The sequence below is a fragment of the Vulpes vulpes genome, chromosome 5 (genome assembly GCF_048418805.1).
Source record: "Vulpes vulpes isolate BD-2025 chromosome 5, VulVul3, whole genome shotgun sequence".
Classification (NCBI taxonomy): Eukaryota; Metazoa; Chordata; class Mammalia; order Carnivora; family Canidae; genus Vulpes; species Vulpes vulpes.
The window spans coordinates 48,972,811-48,992,908 of record NC_132784.1 but is presented as its reverse complement, the minus strand read 5'-3'; positions in this window follow the sequence as shown (position 1 = coordinate 48,992,908).

The window sequence follows — 20,098 nt, the reverse complement described above, 5'->3', positions numbered from 1 at the left end:
TGAAAGCCTAGAGTTTTTTTAGAGCAGCTTGCAGAAAATGTACAATGGATAATAGAGTTCCACTAGTTGAGTTTCTCCTTATGTCCTGCTCTTCTACACTGTTTTCTCAGAAGACAAATGGAACCATGTAAAATTGAGCTTATAAAAATTCTTATGTTTATAGGAAACAAAAAATCAGTATTCCTACAAACATCAAGCATTTCTGGATTTAAAGCTACATATTCTATGAATTTCAATGAACAGTAATAAATAACATTTTAATCCATTATGCTAAAAATACTAGATTATTTTTGTTCTCTTTATAATAAATTGTCCTTTTAAAATGATTCATAAGAAGTTGCAAAGCATATGCAGTAAAAAAAAAAGAAAGAAAAAAGTTCTACAGAGGTATATCTAACTATATGTATATTAACTAATTTTATATATATGGAATTAATGATGTTTGAGTTAGGTGTTTCTGCTTTTATGCATTCTTCACTTATACATATATCTTTTCTGAATTTCTCTATTTTAAACACAGACTCATTTTTGTATTTAATTTTATCTCCATGTGTTGTCTTATTTTTCTTAAAGAGAGACACTGATTTGCATGAGTTTGAGATCCCACAAAATCTGGATCTGTCCCTGGATTTATATCTTTGTTTGATGATGCTAAAGTTTAACCATGTTAATGCCTCACTTTTAGGTTTTTTTTTTTCCCTCATATCCAAATATGATCATCACTTTAAGTCATTGTTGAAAAGATGGAAAGCCTTAGGGAAAGAAAAACAGCCTGGAATTTCCATTGGAAAAATGAATTGTTTCTTTTTACTTTTCTTGAGTTTTTAAAGTAATGAGAAAAATCGTTGCAGTCAGCACACTTCTGACTTTAGATACACACATATCTTGAGGTAAAGGGAATTTTGTTTTTCTTCAGGTAAGCCTACCTGGCCCAAATGAATTATTTTATTCATATTATGTATATACACTTTATGGACACTGAAATTGCTTCCATACTAAGAAAAGCATGGCATTTTTGCATTGTTTTTTTTTCCTATTCTTTTATTTAAAGGCTCTCACTAATTCACCATTTACATTCACTCTCTCTCTGTGGCCCTGGAGACACAGTTGTATTTTCCAGATGGCTTTTTTTCTTTTCTCTCTGAAGATAAAAAGCTACCTCCCCCCACTTTTTTTCTCACAATGTTCAAATCATTCAAATTGCTATGCCTATTGTTTAAAACAGCTTGAAGTGTTAATGATTCAGTATCTATAACTCAGAAATGGGACGATGTAGAAGGGATGAATCTGGAAAAATATAAAAAACAACACAGTGTACAACAGTGTGGTTCCATGATGTCCAACTGAACTACAGGAGGTCAGAAGACAAAGTACATACTGTGATCATGGAGGGTGTGCAGATAAAGGAAATTAGCAATTCCTCTCATGAACACATTTTCTTTTTAGAAAAAAATAAAGTAGGATATTGTCTTTTCTTCTTTTTTTTAAAAAAAAAGATTTTATTTATTTGAGAGAGTGAGAGAGAACAAGCAGGGGGAGGGGCAGAGGGAGAAACAGATTCCCCACTGAGCAGGGAGCCTGAGGCAGGGCTCATCCCCGGACCCTGAGATCATGACCTGAGCTGAAGGCAGATGCTTACCCAACTGAGCCACCCAGGTGCCCAAAAGCAGGATGTTTTCTTTGTGTTTATTTTTCCTAAAATATTTTAGGTGTGTAAAAAGTGAAAAACAGGTATGAAAAAGATTAGAAATGCCTTTCAGAGCTACCAGGTTTTATAATCTCAGTAAGTATATTTCCATCGAGTGAAATAGAAGAGAAATTTTTTCCAGTTCATTAAGAATGCCTCTGAGACAAGTTCCATTCTTGCCATTAGTCATAAAACTCATAGGGTCTGCCACAGCACCACACAAAAGAACTCCTTTAAAAAAGTATTAAATCACATGATAATATGCTCAATTTAAAGACGATTGTGAAGAAGTTCAACATTTTCAGCTACTGATTAAAGAATGAGCCTGCAACTATTTCATTAGCATTGTTTTCTTAACCATAATACCAAAATGGGTGATAATGAGTAGAATGTTGGTAAAAGAAACAGTGCACTGCCACATTTTTATGCCCATAGAGAAGAGAAACTGTAACAGTATGACAGCAGTAGCCTTAGTACTTAAAGTCTGTTCTACCTACAGCTCGTTTTACTCCCCCTAACAACACCGGCAAAACTTGATTAATTGATTGATTGATTGATTGACACCACATCAGAACAGCAGAAGAGGTATCTAAGTTATAATAATAATGAAGATATACTTGTGATGAGTTGACACTTAGTTTGCTGATAATCAATAGCAGTGTATATCCTAAAGCCTGGAAAACATGTCTTCTTTCTTTCTCTTATTTAATATTTTGCAACAATTAACTACCCCCCCATGATGTTAGTACATATTAACAAGTTGGAAGATGCATATAATTTCTGATAATTTAAATATAAAATTTAAATGCATTTGCAAGGGATACACACACACATGCACACACATAGCACTCAATGATCTATAGGTCATTAAAATATTGAATTGATGAAATCCACAGTCAAAACATCAAAGCTCATTTATCTGTTAGTTTCAGCCACCTCCTATACCTGAACTTTACAAGAAAAAAAAAATATATATATATAATATTACTGAGCAGTAGAACACCCCACTTCCCTTCCTAACCTATTAGTAAACAGTAGCAGAAACCAAAGGTGAACGACAGAGATAAACTAATAAATCACAAAAGACTGCTGATGAGCCATAAAAATAATACTTTTTCCTACAGATCATATCAAATTAGGGATTATTTAAATGGTGATTAGGAAGGAGCATGATGTTTTAAGACAGATAAATTAGCAATAGTTTTTAAAAGTAAATGCTTTTGGATACCACTTATTCCTTAATCCAGAATCAGTGGACCTCCTGATACACTATGAAAGATCTCTGCATGTGCACCCATGGTCACCACTTATTAATGGGAAAATGTGACTCAAAAAAAGTTTAGAATCAACATTGGTGCTGTTCAAAATGTGTTAAAAGTTACTGACTTTGGACATTATTCCACAGCTAATTTATAAGAGCCATGAAATGAAGTATTGCACTGTATCATATTCAAACATTGTCTCCCACAAAAATATAATTTTCACTTGCCTGACATCAGATTACTTTTTTCCATGAAACATTATGGCATAACAGAAAGAGCATGAACTTTAGAGACAGCCAGGGTTTTGAATTCCTGTTCTGCTTCATGAATTAGAGTAGGCTATTTAAAAAATCTCTGAACCTTGGTTTCATCATCTGAGAAAAAGTAAATAATACGTACATTAAAGGTTTGCCATGAGGACTATATTAGACTTAATGTAATAAGAATGTACTTGGCACATAATAATCATTTCATAAAAATTAGTTTTCCTTATTCTCTTCCAACAATGAAATCCACATTTAAATAGAAAAGCACTCCATCACTAAGTGTATTAAGTGAACATAAGGAGATAATTAAGAAAAATATTTGATGAAACATTCTAAGGAATGGCAATGTTTTTGGAATAAATTTACATAGCAACACCCTTAACCTCCATAAATCAGCAAGATCCTCATTTTCTTGTATATGTTTAGCTAGTTTAGAGATTGTCTGGCCTCAGGGAACAGTATGGTACTACCATAGCAGGGAATCTTTAGGCATGGTGCATAAGGATGACCATAAACGAATCCAACTGTTCCCTCTGTCATTCAAAGAAACTGGATGCAGCTCCCCTTTCCTTGCTCATGCTCTATAAAAACAGAACAGGTAGAGCTACCATTGGATGTTGGTTGAGACATTATATAATTTTACTAGAGGCATTATTATCACATCTTACTCATGACATAATTTGTAAAATTGACTTATTCAGTTTTAGGTATATGTTCCACAGAGTAAGCTAAGCTATCACAATGTAGAGGAAAGACAAGATACAGATTTATCAAGCTTTTAAAGATTTCCTAAATTTAAATTTGACAATAGTATGTTGTTGAATTTGGAAAATAAAGGAAAAGGAAAGCCTACATTTAGGCAGGTGCGTCCTCAGACATGGTTCAGAGGTATGGGGGGGAATTTAAGTCTGAAACACACAGAAAGAAAAAAGAAACATAGGTAAGTCGCAGCCAAAATATAATTAGAGACAGCTTAGAAAGTCTTTTCCATACAGCTCTTCTACTGTTCTTTCTACCTATGCTTTGAGTTATGATTTTAAAGATTTTCTTTTAGTTGTTTTTTTTCCCTAAATCATTTTACTTTGTTTTTGTTTTTTTTTTTTAAAAGGTGAAGGAAGAAAAAGTGAAATGAAAAATGAGAAACATCTCTCCATGCTCTCTGTGCTGTAATTTGTTCTGGGATTTCACTTTCCTTAGAAATGCCCCTTTAGTCAAGGATCCATTCATTCTTCTTAGCTAACTTTAGGTAATTTTCTGCATTTCATGGACACAGATCTGAAAATGTAAGCAATTCTTCACATTGACTAACATATGCCTGCTGACTCAGGTTCACCCTCCACCATTTAAATATCCTAATAAATGTAAGACGTTCACGATCATCATTTAGATGCTTGAAGCACAGGTTTACCCTATAGTACTATACTCTATTATATCAATTAATTAAGTTAGGGAAGCTATTAAAAAATCTGTTACTTAAAAAAATGGATAAACTTTAAAGCCATTTTCCCATGACATGGCCTAGATTTTAAGTTGGGGAAATGGTTTAGAGATAAAATTATATGCAAATGAGGAATAAAATATCTTTTATGTTTGATTGGCTCTGTATACTCTTTTTCTGGTGAATGATCTACATATGAAGTTCAGATTCTATCTTAAAACTGAACTTCAGCTAAATGTTAAAGATGAAAAAAATCTTTTGATCTCATTCTTTGATCATCTCAGATGAGAACAAGCATGTAATCATCACAGAGAAATGCAGAGATTATAAACAGACAAGATGGCAGTGGTAATGGCGCCTTCATTTTGAATCTTCCACAAATGTGGAGAGAGAAACCAGAAGAGCAAAGCAATATGGTACCTAACTCACAGCAAACATATATCACAAAATGGCGATACCAGGTATCCTTGCAGACTTCAAACTTGTGTGTTTGGAGAGAGGTGAGTAGTGTCAAACTACATAACTAGTGTCACACTGCAAGACTGCACCATTTTGGCAACTATGTTAGAGGAACTGGATAGGAGACAAATGGATTCATGAACCAGAGACCCAAGCACAGCTGGGTATTCTGGGAATGGCAGGTAAAAGTGGGAAAGGATTTCACCATGCCTTTTGCTAGGAGTAAAGGGAACCTTGGAAAATTTAAATTATATGTGTTCAATCTGAGCCCTGTGAATTTTGTAGACTGGGGAGTCAAGCTTCCAAGGCACAGCTTGAAAGAAAAACAAGTGTGCATGCGCACATGCGCATGCACACACACATAAACACACACACATCAGAAACATGATGTGCCAAGAAAAGTTATTGCCTCTTGAAAAGTGAAGTGAGGGATGCCTGAATGGCCCAGTGGTTGAGCATCAGCCATTGGTTCAGGTTGTGATCCTGGGGTCCTGGGATCGAGTCCTGCCATTGGGCTCCCTGTGGGGAGCCTGTTTCTCTCTCTGCCTATGTCTCTGCCTCTTTCTCTGTGTCTCTCATGAATAAATAAAATAAAAACCTTTAAAATAAAATAAAAATAAAAGTGAAGTGAAAAACAAGAGAGGCATAACTCAGAAAGTGAAGTGTGTTTCTTCAACGCTTAATGGACTGCTTTCACTGATCCTACATTTCAGCTCAGACTTCTTATATGTTAGAGTTGACAAGAGAAACCATTTTTCTCTAGCGAGATTTGCCTGGGTGTCCTATAATGGGAAAAGTCACAGTGATGCTCCTTCATTTTTTTTAACTAACATTTTAATTTTGAGATAATTGGAAATACAATGCAATTGTAAGAGATAATACAGAGTGATTTCTTGTAAGCTTTATCTAATTTTTCCCAATAGCAATACCTTGGAAATCTATAGTACAGCATCACAGACAGGATACCAACATGGATACAGTCAAAATAAGGAACAATTCCATCCACATGAGGATTCCTTATGTGGCCTTTTTATAGTGACATCTATGCTCATCCCACCCCAGCCTCTTAGGAACCCATAGCTGCCACTAACTCATTCCCCATTTTGCAATTTCACAGTTCTGTCATTTCAAGGATGCCGCACAAATGGAATCATATAGGTTATATGATATTGTCTTTTTCTACTCAATATAATTAACTACAGGTCATTCAGATTATTGTGTGTACCAATAGTTCATTACCTCTCACTGCTGATTATATAGACACACTACCATTTGTTTAACCATTCAGCCATTAAAGGATATCTGGGATGTTTCCAGTTTGGGGACTTACAAATAAAGCTGCCAGAAATACTCATTTTCTAAAGTCTTGTTTTTAACCAATGTCTTGATTTCTCTAGGACTTGCACAAGAGTACAGTTGCTAGGTCATATGATTGTTGCAAGTTTAGGGGTTTTTGTTGTTGTTTTAAGAAACTGACAAATTTTTGGAGTGGTTGTGATACAGAAGAGTTTGGCTCTTGTCTCAGGGAGTCAATCTCATGGACAACAGAGAGTGAGCAAAGTGATAGAGGTTTATTAAGCAGAGACATAAAGTTCTCAAAAGTGAGAAGGGTCCCAACAGGGTTGCCACTGAGGTCTTTTATGGTCAGTCTTTTATACGGAACTGACCAGGGAACTTGGTAAATTTCTTATCAATATCAGGGTGGATTTGTAAATATCATGTCTATATTTAGAACAAACATGGTGGACTTGTAACAAACAAGATGTTTTTTGTAAATATCATGAGCACAAACAAGGTATTCCCTTCTCTCTGGTCAATATCTCCTCCAGAATATTTCTCTATATTTGGGGTTTCTGTGAACCTAGTAGCCTATGAAAGGGGGATACTCCCTAACAATTTGGAGATAGGGAGCCAGGTTTATTTTACTGTTTTTACTGTCTTATCTCTGGTTTTTTGGGATGTGTAGGATCCTGACACTGGGGTCTTTCCCTTATCTTTTCCTGCCTATCCCTGTCTGCCACTAACTTATTCCTACATCAGTTGTATCACTTTATACTCCATCAACATGAATGATCTAGGTCCTCTACTTCCTTGTCAGCATATGATTTTGTCCCTTTTTTTTCCTTTAGCCATTCTAATAGATACACTGCAATATTTTAATTGTGGTTTTGATTTGCATTCACCTAATGGTTCATGGTGGTGAAAATATTATCAGGGTTTACTTGCCATCTGCCTACCCTTTTTAGGTGAAATGTCATTTTTTTTAATCTTTTGACCATTTTATAATTGAAACATTGGATTTTTTTACACTTGTTTGAGAGTTTACATATATTTTATATGTGATGAGAGTATTGTATGTATTCTAAATGCTAGAGATTTGTCAGAGACTTGAGGGTTCAAAAATGTTAAGCTTGCCTCCAGTTTGGTTTTTTACCTTATTACCAGGGTATTTTGGTGAACAAAATGTTTAAATTTTAAAGTCCAATTTATCAGTTTTCTCTTCGATGGATTGCAGTTTGGTTTCAAACTACAAAACTCTTTTCCCAGTCTTAGATCCCAAAGATTTTCTCCTGTGTTTTTTTTTTTCTAAAAGTTTTTTTTTTTTTTAAATTTTTTTTTTATTTATGATAGTCACACAGAGAAAGAGAGAGAGGCAGAGACACAGGCAGAGGGAGAAGCAGGCTCCATGCACCGGGAGCCCGACGGGGGATTCGACCCCGGGTCTCCAGGATCGCGCCCTGGGCCAAAGGCAGGCGCCAAACCGCTGCGCCACCCAGGGATCCCTTCTAAAAGTTTTATAGTTTTTACATATTACTTTTAAGTCCATGATCCATTTTGAGAAATACGTAGAAAGTGTGAGGTTTAGAGAAGGCTCACATTTTGCCTATAGATGACTGATTGCTTCAACATGATTTGCTGAAAAGACTATTTCTTTCCATTAAACTGTGTTTCCACCTTTGCCAAGTGTGGGTCTATTTCTAAGTTCTCTGTTCTGTTCCATTAATCTGTATTTCCAATTCCCCACCAATACCACACATCTTTGATTACTAGAGTTATGTGTAATATCTTGAGTTTGGCTAAACTGACTTCTCCCACTTTATTCTTTTCAAGATTAGTTTAGTCATTCTACTTTATATGCCTTTACATATGATTTTAAATTAATCTTTTATGTATCTAGAAAATTTGATGGGATTACTATTGGTATACTAAATCTGTATATCTATTTGGAGAGAAATGACATCTTTACTATGTTAAGTTTCAAAATCCATAAAGATGGTATAACTCTCCATTATCTATAATTTCGTTTCTTTCAATATTGTGTCATTTTCAACATACAAGTTCTGTACATTTTTGCTAGACTTGCATCTAGATATTTTTTGAATGATTATAAATGATATATTTTAATTGTGGTACATGAGTTCATTGCTTGAATAGAGAAATACAATGATTTTTGAAGGCTTTATTTTACAACATTCCAGAACCAACTTATAAGTTCAAGGAGATTCTTTTGTAGATTTTTTGGGATTTTCTACATATACGATCATCTGTAAATATAATTTTATTGCTTTCTTTCCAATCTATATGCCTTTTATTTGTTTTCCATGCTTTATTGCGTTAGTTAGAAATTTTTAGCACTAAGCTGAATAAGAATGAAGAGAGCAGAAATTTTTGCTATATTTTCAAATCCAGGAGAAAAATATTCAGTCATACAACATCAAGTTTAATGTTAGCTGTAGGGTATTTTTTATAAATTCACCTTATCAAGTTGAAGAATTTCCCCTTCTTTCCTACTTTTCTGAGAATTTTTATATTAAAAACTACTAAATTTTGTCAAATGCTTTTTGTGTATCAGTTGGTATGATCGTGTGATTTTTTTTCTTTTTAACCCTGTTAATATGATGGAGTATACTGATTGACTTTTAAATATTAAGCCAGGGGGGAGGGGCACGATGGCGGAAGAGTAGGGTCCCCAAGTCACCTGTCCCCACCAACTTACCTAGATCACCTTCAAATCATCCTGAAAATCTACAAATTCGGCCTGAGATTTAAACAGAGACCAGCTGGAATGCTACAGTGAGAAGAGTTCGCGCTTCTATCCAGGTAGGAAGACGGGGAAAAAGAAATAAAGACACAAAAGGCCTCCGAGGGGGAGGGGCCCGCGAGGAGCCGGGCTGAGGCCGGGGCGAGTGTCCCCAGGACAGGAGAGCCCCGTCCCGGAGGAGCAGGAGCTGCACCGACCTTCCCCGCGGAAAGGCCTCCCGGGGATTGGAGCAGGATCCCCAGAAAGGCGGGGATGCCCTCGGGCTCCCTGGGACAGTAACAGAGGAACTGCGCCCCGGGAGATGCGCCGAGCTCCCTAAGGGCTGCAGGGCTCGGCGGGACCCGGAGCAGCTCGGAGGGGCTCGGGCGGTGGCTCCGCGGAGGGGGCTGCGCGGCTCCGGGAACAGCTCAGCGGCGGCGGCTCGGGCGGAGGAAGAAGCTCCGCGGAGGGGGCTGCGGGGCTCCGGGAACAGCTCAGCGGCGGCGGCTCGGGCGGAGGAAGAAGCTCCGCGGAGGGGGCGGCGCGGCTCCGGGAACAGCTCGGCGGCGGCGGCTCGGGCGGAGGAAGAAGCTCCGCGCGGAGCGGGCGGCGCGGCTCCGGGAACAGCTCGGAGGGGCTCGGGCGGCGGCTCCGCGGAGGGGACTGCGGGGCGGGAGCGCGAATCCAACAGCGCAGGCCTCGGAGCACAGGGCCCGGGACACAGCCCAGGATCCGGCCTCCCCCGGGACAGGCAGAGGCCGGGAGGGCCCAGGACAGCGAGGACGCTCCTGCCCTGAGCTGAGCAGATCAGCGGCCCCGCCCCGGAGCCCCCAGGCCCTGCAGACGGAGAGCCCCGGAGCTACTGCGGGAGCTGACTCCAGGGTCCCAGAGCTGCCCCCGCCACTGTGGCTTCCTCCCGGGGCCTCACGGGGTGAACACCCCCCACTGAGCCCTGCACCAGGCAGGGGCAGAGCAGCTCCCCCAAGTGCTAACACCTGAGAATCAGCACAGCAGACCCTCCCCCAGAAGACCAGCGAGATGGACCAGTTCCAAGGGAAGTCAAGGGACTTAAAATACACAGAATCGGAAGATACTCCCCGTGGTTTTTTTGGTTTTTTGTTTTTGTTTTTGTTTTTGTTTTTGTTTTGTTTTGTGCTTTTTTTTTCCCTCTCTCTTTCTTCTTGATTTCTGATTGCTTCCCCCACCCCCACCCCCTTTTTTTTTCTTTTTTCTCCTTTCTTTCTTTTTCTTTCTTTTTCTTCTCTTTTTCCCCTTTTTTTTTCTTCTTTCTCTTTTTTCTTTTTCTCTTTTCTTTCCTTCTCTCTCTTTTTCTCCTTTTCCCAATACAACTTGTTTTTGGCCACTCTGCGCTGAGCAAAATGACTAGAAGGAAAACCTCACCTCAAAAAAAAGAATCAGAAACAGCCCACTCTCCCACAGAGTTACAAAATATGGATTACAATTCAATGTCAGAAAGCCAATTCAGAAGCACTATTTTACAGCTACTGGTGGCTCTAGAAAAAACCATAAAGGACTCAAGAGACTTCATGACTGCAGAATTTAGATCCAATCAGGTAGAAATTAAAAATCAATTAAATGAGATGCAATCCAAGCTAGAAGTCCTAACGACGAGGGTTAACGAGGTGGAAGAACGAGTGAGTGACATAGAAGACAAGTTGATGGCAAAGAGGGAAACTGAGGAAAAAAGAGACAAGCAATTAAAAGATCATGAGGATAGATTAAGGGAAATAAATGACAGCCTGAGGAAGAAAAACCTACGTTTAATTGGGGTTCCTGAGGGCACCGAAAGGGACAGAGGGCCAGAATATGTATTTGAACAAATCCTAGCTGAAAACTTTCCGAATCTGGGAAGGGAAACAGGCATTCAGATCCAGGAAATAGAGAGATCCCCCCCTAAAATCAACAAAAACCGTTCGACACCTCGACATTTAATAGTGAAGCTTGCAAATTCCAAAGATAAGGAGAAGATCCTTAAAGCAGCAAGAGAAAAAAAAGTCCCTGACTTTTATGGGGAGGAATATTAGGGTAACAGCAGACCTCTCCACAGAGACCTGGCAGGCCAGAAAGGGCTGGCAGGATATATTCAGGGTCCTAAATGAAAAGAACATGCAACCAAGAATACTTTACCCAGCAAGGCTTTCATTCAAAATGGAAGGAGAGATAAAGAGCTTCCAAGACAGGCAGGAACTGAAAGAATATGTAACCTCCAAACCAGCTCTGCAAGAAATTTTAAGGGGGACTCTTAAAATTCCCCTTTAAGAAGAAGTTCCGTGGAACAATCCACAAAAACAAGGACTGAATAGATATGATGACACTAAACTCATATCTATCAATAGTAACTCTGAACGTGAACGGGCTTAATGACCCCATCAAAAGGCGCAGGGTTTCAGACTGGATAAAAAAGCAGGACCCATCTATTTGCTGTCTACAAGAGACTCATTTTAGACAGAAGGACACCTACAACCTGAAAATAAAAGGTTGGAGAACCATTTACCATTCAAATGGTCCTCAAAAGAAAGCAGGGGTTGCCATCCTTATATCAGATAAATTAAAATTTACCCCAAAGACTATAGTGAGAGATGAAGAGGGACACTATCTCATACTCAAAGGATCTATCCAACAAGAGGACTTAACAATCCTCAATATATATGCCCCGAATGTGGGAGCTGCCAAATATTTAAACCAATTAATAACCAAACTCAAGAAATACCTTGATAATAATACACTTATACTTGGTGACTTCAATATAGCTCTTTCTACCCTGGATAGGTCTTCTAAGCACAACATCTGCAAAGAAATGAGAGCTTTAAATGATACACTGGACCAGATGGATTTCACAGATATCTACAGAACTTTACATCCAAACTCAACTGAATACACATTCTTCTCAAGTGCACATGGAACTTTCTCCAGAATAGACCATATACTGGGTCACAAATCGGGTCTGAACCGATACCAAAAGATCGGGATAGTCCCCCGTATATTCTCAGACCATAATGCCTTGAAATTAGAACTTAATCACAACAAGAAGTATGGAAGGACCACAAACACGTGGAGGTTCAGGACCATCCTGCTAAAAGATGAAAAGGTCAACCAGGAAATTAAGGAAGAATTAAAAAGATTCAGGGAAACTAATGAGAATGAAGATACAACCGTTCAAAATCTTTGGGATGCAGCAAAAGCAGTCCTGAGGGGGAAATACATCGCAATACAAGCATCCATTCAAAAACTGGAAAGATCTCAAATTCAAAAGCTCACCTTACACATAAAGGAACTAGAGAAAAAGCAACAAATAGACCCCACCCCCAGCAGAAGAAGACAGTTAATTAAAATTCGAGCAGAACTCAATGATATCGAGACCAAAAGAACTGTGGAACAGATCAACAGAACCAGGAGTTGGTTCTTTGAAAGAATTAATAAGATAGATAAACCATTAGCCAACCTTATTAAAAAGAAGAGAGAGAAGACTCAAATTAATAAAATCATGAATGAGAAAGGGGACATCACTACCAACACCAAGGAAATACAAACGATTTTAAAAACATATTATGAACAGCGGTACGCCAATAAATTAAGAAATCTAGAAGAAATGGACGCATTCCTGGAAAGCCACAAACTACCAAAACTGGAGCAGGAAGAAATAGAAAACCTGAACAGGCCAATAACCAGGGAGGAAATTGAAGCAGTCATCAAAAACCTCCCCAGACACAAGAGTCCAGGGCCAGATGGCTTCCCAGGGGAATTCTATCAAACGTTTAAAGAAGAAATCATACCTATTCTACTAAAGCTGTTTGGAAAGATAGAAAGAGATGGAGTACTTCCAAATTCGTTCTATGAGGCCAGCATCACCTTAATTCCGAAACCAGACAAAGACCCCACCAAAAAGGAGAATTACAGACCAATATCCCTGATGAACATGGATGCAAAAATTCTCAACAAGATACTAGCCAATAGGATCCAACAACACATTAAGAAAATTATTCACCATTACCAAGTAGGATTTATCCCCGGGACACAAGGCTGGTTCAACACTCGTAAAACCATCAATGTGATTCATCATATCAGCAAGAGAAAAACCAAGAACCATATGATCCTCTCATTAGATGCAGAGAAAGCATTTGACAAAATACAGCATCCATTCCTGATCAAAACCCTTCAGAGTGTTGGGATAGAGGGAACTTTCCTGGACATCTTAAAAGCCATCTATGAAAAGCCCACAGCAAATATCATTCTCAATGGGGAAGCACTGGGAGCCTTTCCCCTAAGATCAGGAACAAGACAGGGATGTCCACTCTCACCACTGCTGTTCAACATAGTTCTGGAAGTCCTCGCCTCAGCAATCAGACAACAAAAAGACATTAAAGGCATTCAAATTGGCAAAGAAGAAGTCAAACTCTCCCTCTTCGCTGATGACATGATACTCTACATAGAAAACCCAAAAGCCTCCACCCCAAGATTGCTAGAACTCATACAGCAATTTGGTAGCGTGGCAGGATACAAAATCAATGCCCAGAAATCAATGGCATTTCTATACACTAACAATGAGACTGAAGAAAGAGAAATTAAGGAGTCAATCCCATTTACAATTGCACCCAAAAGCATAAGATACCTAGGAATAAACCTAACCAAAGAGGTAAAAGATCTATACCCTAAAAACTATAGAACACTTCTGAAAGAAATTGAGGAAGACACAAAGAGATGGAAAAATATTCCATGCTCATGGATTGGCAGAATTAATATTGTAAAAATGTCAATGTTACCCAGGGCAATTTATACGTTTAATGCAATCCCTATCAAAATACCATGGACTTTCTTCAGAGAGTTAGAACAAATTATTTTAAGATTTGTGTGGAATCAGAAAAGACCCCGAATAGCCAGGGGAATTTTAAAAAAGAAAACCATAGCTGGGGGCATCACAATGCCAGATTTCAGGTTGTACTACAAAGCTGTGGTCATCAAGACAATGTGGTACTGGCACAAAAACAGACACATAGATCAATGGAACAGAATAGAGAACCCAGAAGTGGACCCTGAAATGTACGGTCATCTAATATTCGATAAAGGAGGAAAGACTATCCATTGGAAGAAAGACAGTCTCTTCAATAAATGGAGCTGGGAAAATTGGACATCCACATGCAGAAGAATGAAACTAGACCACTCTCTTTCACCATACACAAAGATCAACTCAAAATGGATGAGAGATCTAAATGTGAGACAAGATTCCACCAAAATCCTAGAGGAGAATACAGGCAACACCCTTTTTGAACTTGGCCACAGTAACTTCTTGCAAGATACATCCACAAAGGCAAAAGAAACAAAAGCAAAAATGAACTATTGGGACTTCATCAAGATAAGAAGCTTTTGCACAGCAAAGGATACAGTCAACAAAACTAAAAGACAACCTACAGAATGGGAGAAGATATTTGCAAATGACGTATCAGATAAAGGGCTAGTTTCCAAAATCTATAAAGAACTTATTAAACTCAACACCAAAGAAACAAACAATCCAATCATGAAATGGGCAAAAGACATGAAGAGAAATCTCACAGAGGAAGACATGGACATGGCCAACAAGCACATGAGAAAATGCTCTGCATCACTTGCCATCAGGGAAATACAAATCAAAACCACAATGAGATACCACCTCACACCAGTGAGAATGGGGAAAATTAACAAGGCAGGAAACCACAAATGTTGGAGAGGATGCGGAGAAAAGGGAACCCTCTTACACTGTTGGTGGGAATGTGAACTGGTGCAGCCACTCTGGAAAACTGTGTGGAGGTTCCTCAAAGAGTTAAAAATAGACCTGCCCTACGACCCAGCAATTGCACTGTTGGGGATTTACCCCAAAGATTCAGATGCAATGAAACGTCGGGACACCTGCACCCCGATGTTTCTATCAGCAATGGCCACAATAGCCAAACTGTGGAAGGAACCTCGGTGTCCATCGAAAGATGAATGGATAAAGAAGATGTGGTTTATGTATACAATGGAATATTACTCAGCAATTAGAAACGACAAATACCCACCATTTGCTTCAACGTGGATGGAACTGGAGGGTATTATGCTGAGTGAAATAAGTCAATCAGAGAAGGACAAACAGTGTATGTTCTCATTCATTTGGGGAATATGAATAATAGTGAAAGGGAATATAAAGGAAGGGAAAAGAAATGTTGGGAAATATCAGGAAGGGAGACAGAACATAAAGACTCCTAACTCGGGGAAACGAACTAGGGGTGGTGGAAGGGGAGGAGGGCGGGTGTTGGAGGGGAATGGGTGACAGGCACTGAGGTGGACACTTGACGGGATGAGCACTGGGTGTTTTTCTGTATGTTAGTAAATTGAACACCAATAAAAGTTAATTAAAAATATATATATATTAAGCCAGCTTTGTGTCGTCAGAATAAAATTAACTTGGTCATGGTGGAAATTTTTCTTATAATTACTGAATTCTACCTGCTATTATTTTGTTGAGAATATGTTTGTCTGTATTCATGAGGGATATTGCTATATAGTATCATTTGTTGTGCTGTTATTTTCTCATTTATTATACCAGGTAATATTAACTATAAAATAAACTAAAAAAAGTTGTGCTCTTTCATTTTGTTCTGGAGTAGAATGTGTGCAACTGATGTTTAACCAGTTTGGTAAACAGCCAAAAGGGGATACTGTAGCACAGAAGCCAAAGAGTATATCCTGGCCCACTCTCCTCTCTTAAAAGTAAAGAAAATCTAGTTCACAGAAATTAGAACAAGAGAAAAGATTGCAGTTGAATCTTACACCTGGCTGTAATAGGACCAAAAAATAATAAAAAGAAAATATTCTTGCTGAAAATTAAAGAATGTCATAATAGTATAGCAAGAAACAGACAAGAATGTTATCTTTTTAAAAAGATTTATTTACTTATTTTAGAGAGAGCATGAAAGGGAGGGGCAGAGGGAGAAGGAGAGAAAGAATACCAAGCAGGCTCCACACTGAGTGTGGAGCCAAGGCGAGGTTCAGTCTCATGACCCTGAGACAATGACTCTTAATCGACTATGTCACCCAGACACCCTGAAAAGGTTACCTTACTACCTAAAAACAAGCAAAAGGACTTAAGAAAGTGAAAAACATATAAGTTATATAAAAATATAAATGTTTGGACTAATAAATATTGAATAGAGCATTGATAAAATATAGAAATAATTTTAAATATAACATTTATTTCAGAAAGAAACACTAAATGAATGAATAAATACCATGATATAATGCTGTAAATGGAATTTGAGAAAAAAGTGTAAAAAAAGGAAAAAAAAAAGCAGTAAAAAATAAAGAGATTAAAAACCTGAGAGAAATGATAGGCTATAAAAGGCAATAGGAGTTCCTGTAGAAAAATAATATAAAATAGAGCAATGGAGCAAAGCAATATTTAGAAATTATCATTTAAAGTGTTTTGGAATAAAGGATCTTTGAAACTACACATTGAAAGGCCACACCACATGCCCAACAATTAATCAGTAATAACCAACAGCATGACATAGTCAGGTAAAACTATTTGATTTTAAAGGGACTGAGAGACCCTTGGGCATCCAGGGAAATGAACAGTTCATTTATCATGGAAAGAAAATCGGATTGTCATCAATGTTCCCTAGCCATTCTTTTTGCCAGAAAATAGCAGACACACATTTAAAATATTCAAGGAATGAAAGTGTAGGCCAAAATTGTACATCGAGACAAACCTACTTTTAATTGTAAAGGCCAGACAAGATATGTTATGAATATTAAGGAATACCGAAAATAAGATTCTTCTGAAAGTTTCCTGGGGTATACATCAGAAAATCAGTCTCAGACTTCCTAAATAGCTACCAAGATATCAGTAGAAGGAATGTTGTTGATCGCTGAGTACATATTTACCTGTAAAATTAAGCTATAATTATGTAGATAAAGGAAAGAGCAGAGTGCATAAAGGTTACATGCCCTGATTCAGTAGAATTATCAACATAATGAAAGGCTGCAAAGGAGAATAAATGGAAATTAATGTTCTGACTGCTTTCATGGAATTAACCGAGAGAAAAAGGCAATGACTTCACATGAGAATCTGGGTGATGGGGAGGAAAAATTTATTAACTTCAGTATGGTTTATCAAAGGGAACTAATCCCTTCCCTCTCCCACTCACCAAACTATAAAAAGGGGAGAGGATAATGAGAAATATATGATGGTATATTTTAAGTGGAAGAAAGCATCATTAAGCACACAGAAAAGAACATGAGAAACTTGACAGACACCATTGGGTGGTCGCAAACTCATCCCACTGGAGTCTCACGAGATGCAGAAAGAGAGAAAAACATGGATTCAATATGTGATCTTATAATGGCTGAGGTTTTCCAAAACTCATCAGCCCCTAGAAACTGTCCACAACTTGGTCTTCCTTGATGTCAGGTCTGAAAGTCACTGAGCATGCTTAAGGTAAGCCCCTTTCTTTAAAAAGATTTTGCTGTACAAATGTTATTCCTTGATTTAAAAACATACAAATTGGGGCACCTGGTGGCTCAGTGGTTGAGCGTCAGGTCATGATCCCGGGGTCCTGGGATTCCGGGAGCCTGCTTCTCCATCTGCCAATGTCCTTACCTCTCTCTGTGTCTCTCATTAATAAATAAATAAAATCTTCAAAAAAAATACACATTGACAAAAATAAATAAAAAGAGCTCTGAAAAGCGACTATCTTATTTGGTTGTCCCTACAAGGAGATGCTGACATTAGGACTCTAATGCAAGGAGTTTATTTGGGATGTCTAGATAAGGGAGTTAAAAATGAGACAAAAAGGAGAGGAATTCAATAATTTACATTTTTTAAGTCCTTAGCTACTGTATGCAAAATGGAGCTCAGTTCCCCTGGGGAAATTCTGACAGTTAGCAAAAAATATCACTGTTACTCTACCAAATTCCTGTCACTAGTTGAGAGACAGTCCCTAGGAGAACTTTAATTCTCTGGCATTTCTGCTTTGCCAAATGAGCAACAAAAAGGACTCCAGTGACAAGGAAAAGCCCCCAGGAAATCAGCGGGTGGGAGTCAGATACTGGGCTATCGTCCACTGAAGTGATAGACCATAACTTCAGTACATGTGCTGCTGAGGCGAGCACTCCAAACAGGAACTTCAATAGCTTCCGATACCTGAACCAATCAGAATGTGTAAGTCGTATTTACATCCTGATTCAAATGATCCAAACATTTTCAACAAAGTAGATGTTTGATGTCATTAAGGAATTAATGCTAATTTTATGTGACATAAGTTATTGGGTAATGTTATAGCCAGTGTATTTAAGATATACATCATGAAAAACACGTGCAGTGTTACCTCAAAATATAGTAAGGAGATGGGGGGCTATTGGTAGACATAGGGATGACATACCATGCCATGAATTGGTAACTGCTTAAGCTGAGTGATGCATATACAGGTTTATGATATGATTCTCTCTACCTCTGAAATGTTCAACAATAAATTTACCATTTTTTTAATAAGAGAGAAATACAGGTAACTCACTAGTATCTAATAATTTAGGGCAGCAAAATATAACTAGTTATAATTTTGGAACTTTCTAGCAATTAACTCTTACTTATGTGACTCAATTTGATGAAGCCCCATACAAACATCACTTATAACTAAAGTTAAATTTGAAGAAAATCTTTGAAGATTAATATTAATTAATCAATACTAACTCAAATTTCAATGGAAATTAATTACTTTATAGTCTTCTTACTTTGAATGTGTATGAAGAAATATTGGAAAGACATATATAAACCTTCATACGAATTACATAAATTTCTGTAAACAGTAGAAGTTTCCCTTAAAAATTCCAACATTTATTAGATGACACACAACTGAACAGTTGTCTTCTTAGATTCTTGTTTCCAAGAGGCTTATTCTTATATTGTTTATCTATGAACCATGCAAGGTTAATAAAGTAAAATCTAGCATGGAATAAAGTAACACAATCATTTCAACTGTGAATCAATGAATAAATGTCAGTTCTCAGGTGTCTAATAATTTTACACAGTTCAATCTTGTCATTCAGAATGTGTCCCAGAATATTTTTCATACTTCTTTTCAGAAATGTACAACTAGACTGAGCAATCTATTAGTTCTGGCTAATTTATATGGTTCTGTGATTATTTATTACATAAAAGGATGTGATTTCTAAAGTGGAGACACATCTTACAAGACTACATTTCTAAAGTCAGTGTATTAATCTATATAAAATAAAATTTAAATTACCCATAAAATCCTTTAAATCACTATAAACTAAGAATCATCTATTAGTAAGCTGAGTAAAATCAGATTTGTTTTTATCAATGAATAGGTATTTGTGTTTGTTCAAATTTCTTAAGCTATATATTTTTCAAAAGTGAAATTTGGAGGAGAAAGGTGCTAGAGACAATTCAGACAAGAAACTTTCTATTTTCACTGTGGTCATTCATTACCAATAAAACATGCTGTCTTCATGATATCAGCATTTTACAAAACTGGAAACAAAATATTACATGCTAGAAGATAATATTTTTAAGAACAAATGCATTTTAGCCATATATGTTTTCAAAATAAAGATTGTTTCTCTCCCAGAATAATTCACTGACTGACAATAGTTCAGTCATTGACATTTTATAAAAATAAAAACTGATTGGCTTACCTGTGTAGAAATGAAATTAATACTCTTTATTTCTAATATTACAATTTTATTTTATTTTTTAAAGATTTTATTCATTTGTTCATGAGAGACACACACACACAGAGAGAGAGAGAGAGAGAGAGAGGGAGAGGCAGAGAGACACAGCAGAGGAAGAAGCAGACTCCACTCAGGGAGCCTGAGGTGGGACTCGATCCCGGGTCTCCAGGATCACACCCTGGGCTGAAGTGGCGCTAAACGCTGAGCCACTGGGGTTGCCTTAATATTTCAATTTTAAAAATC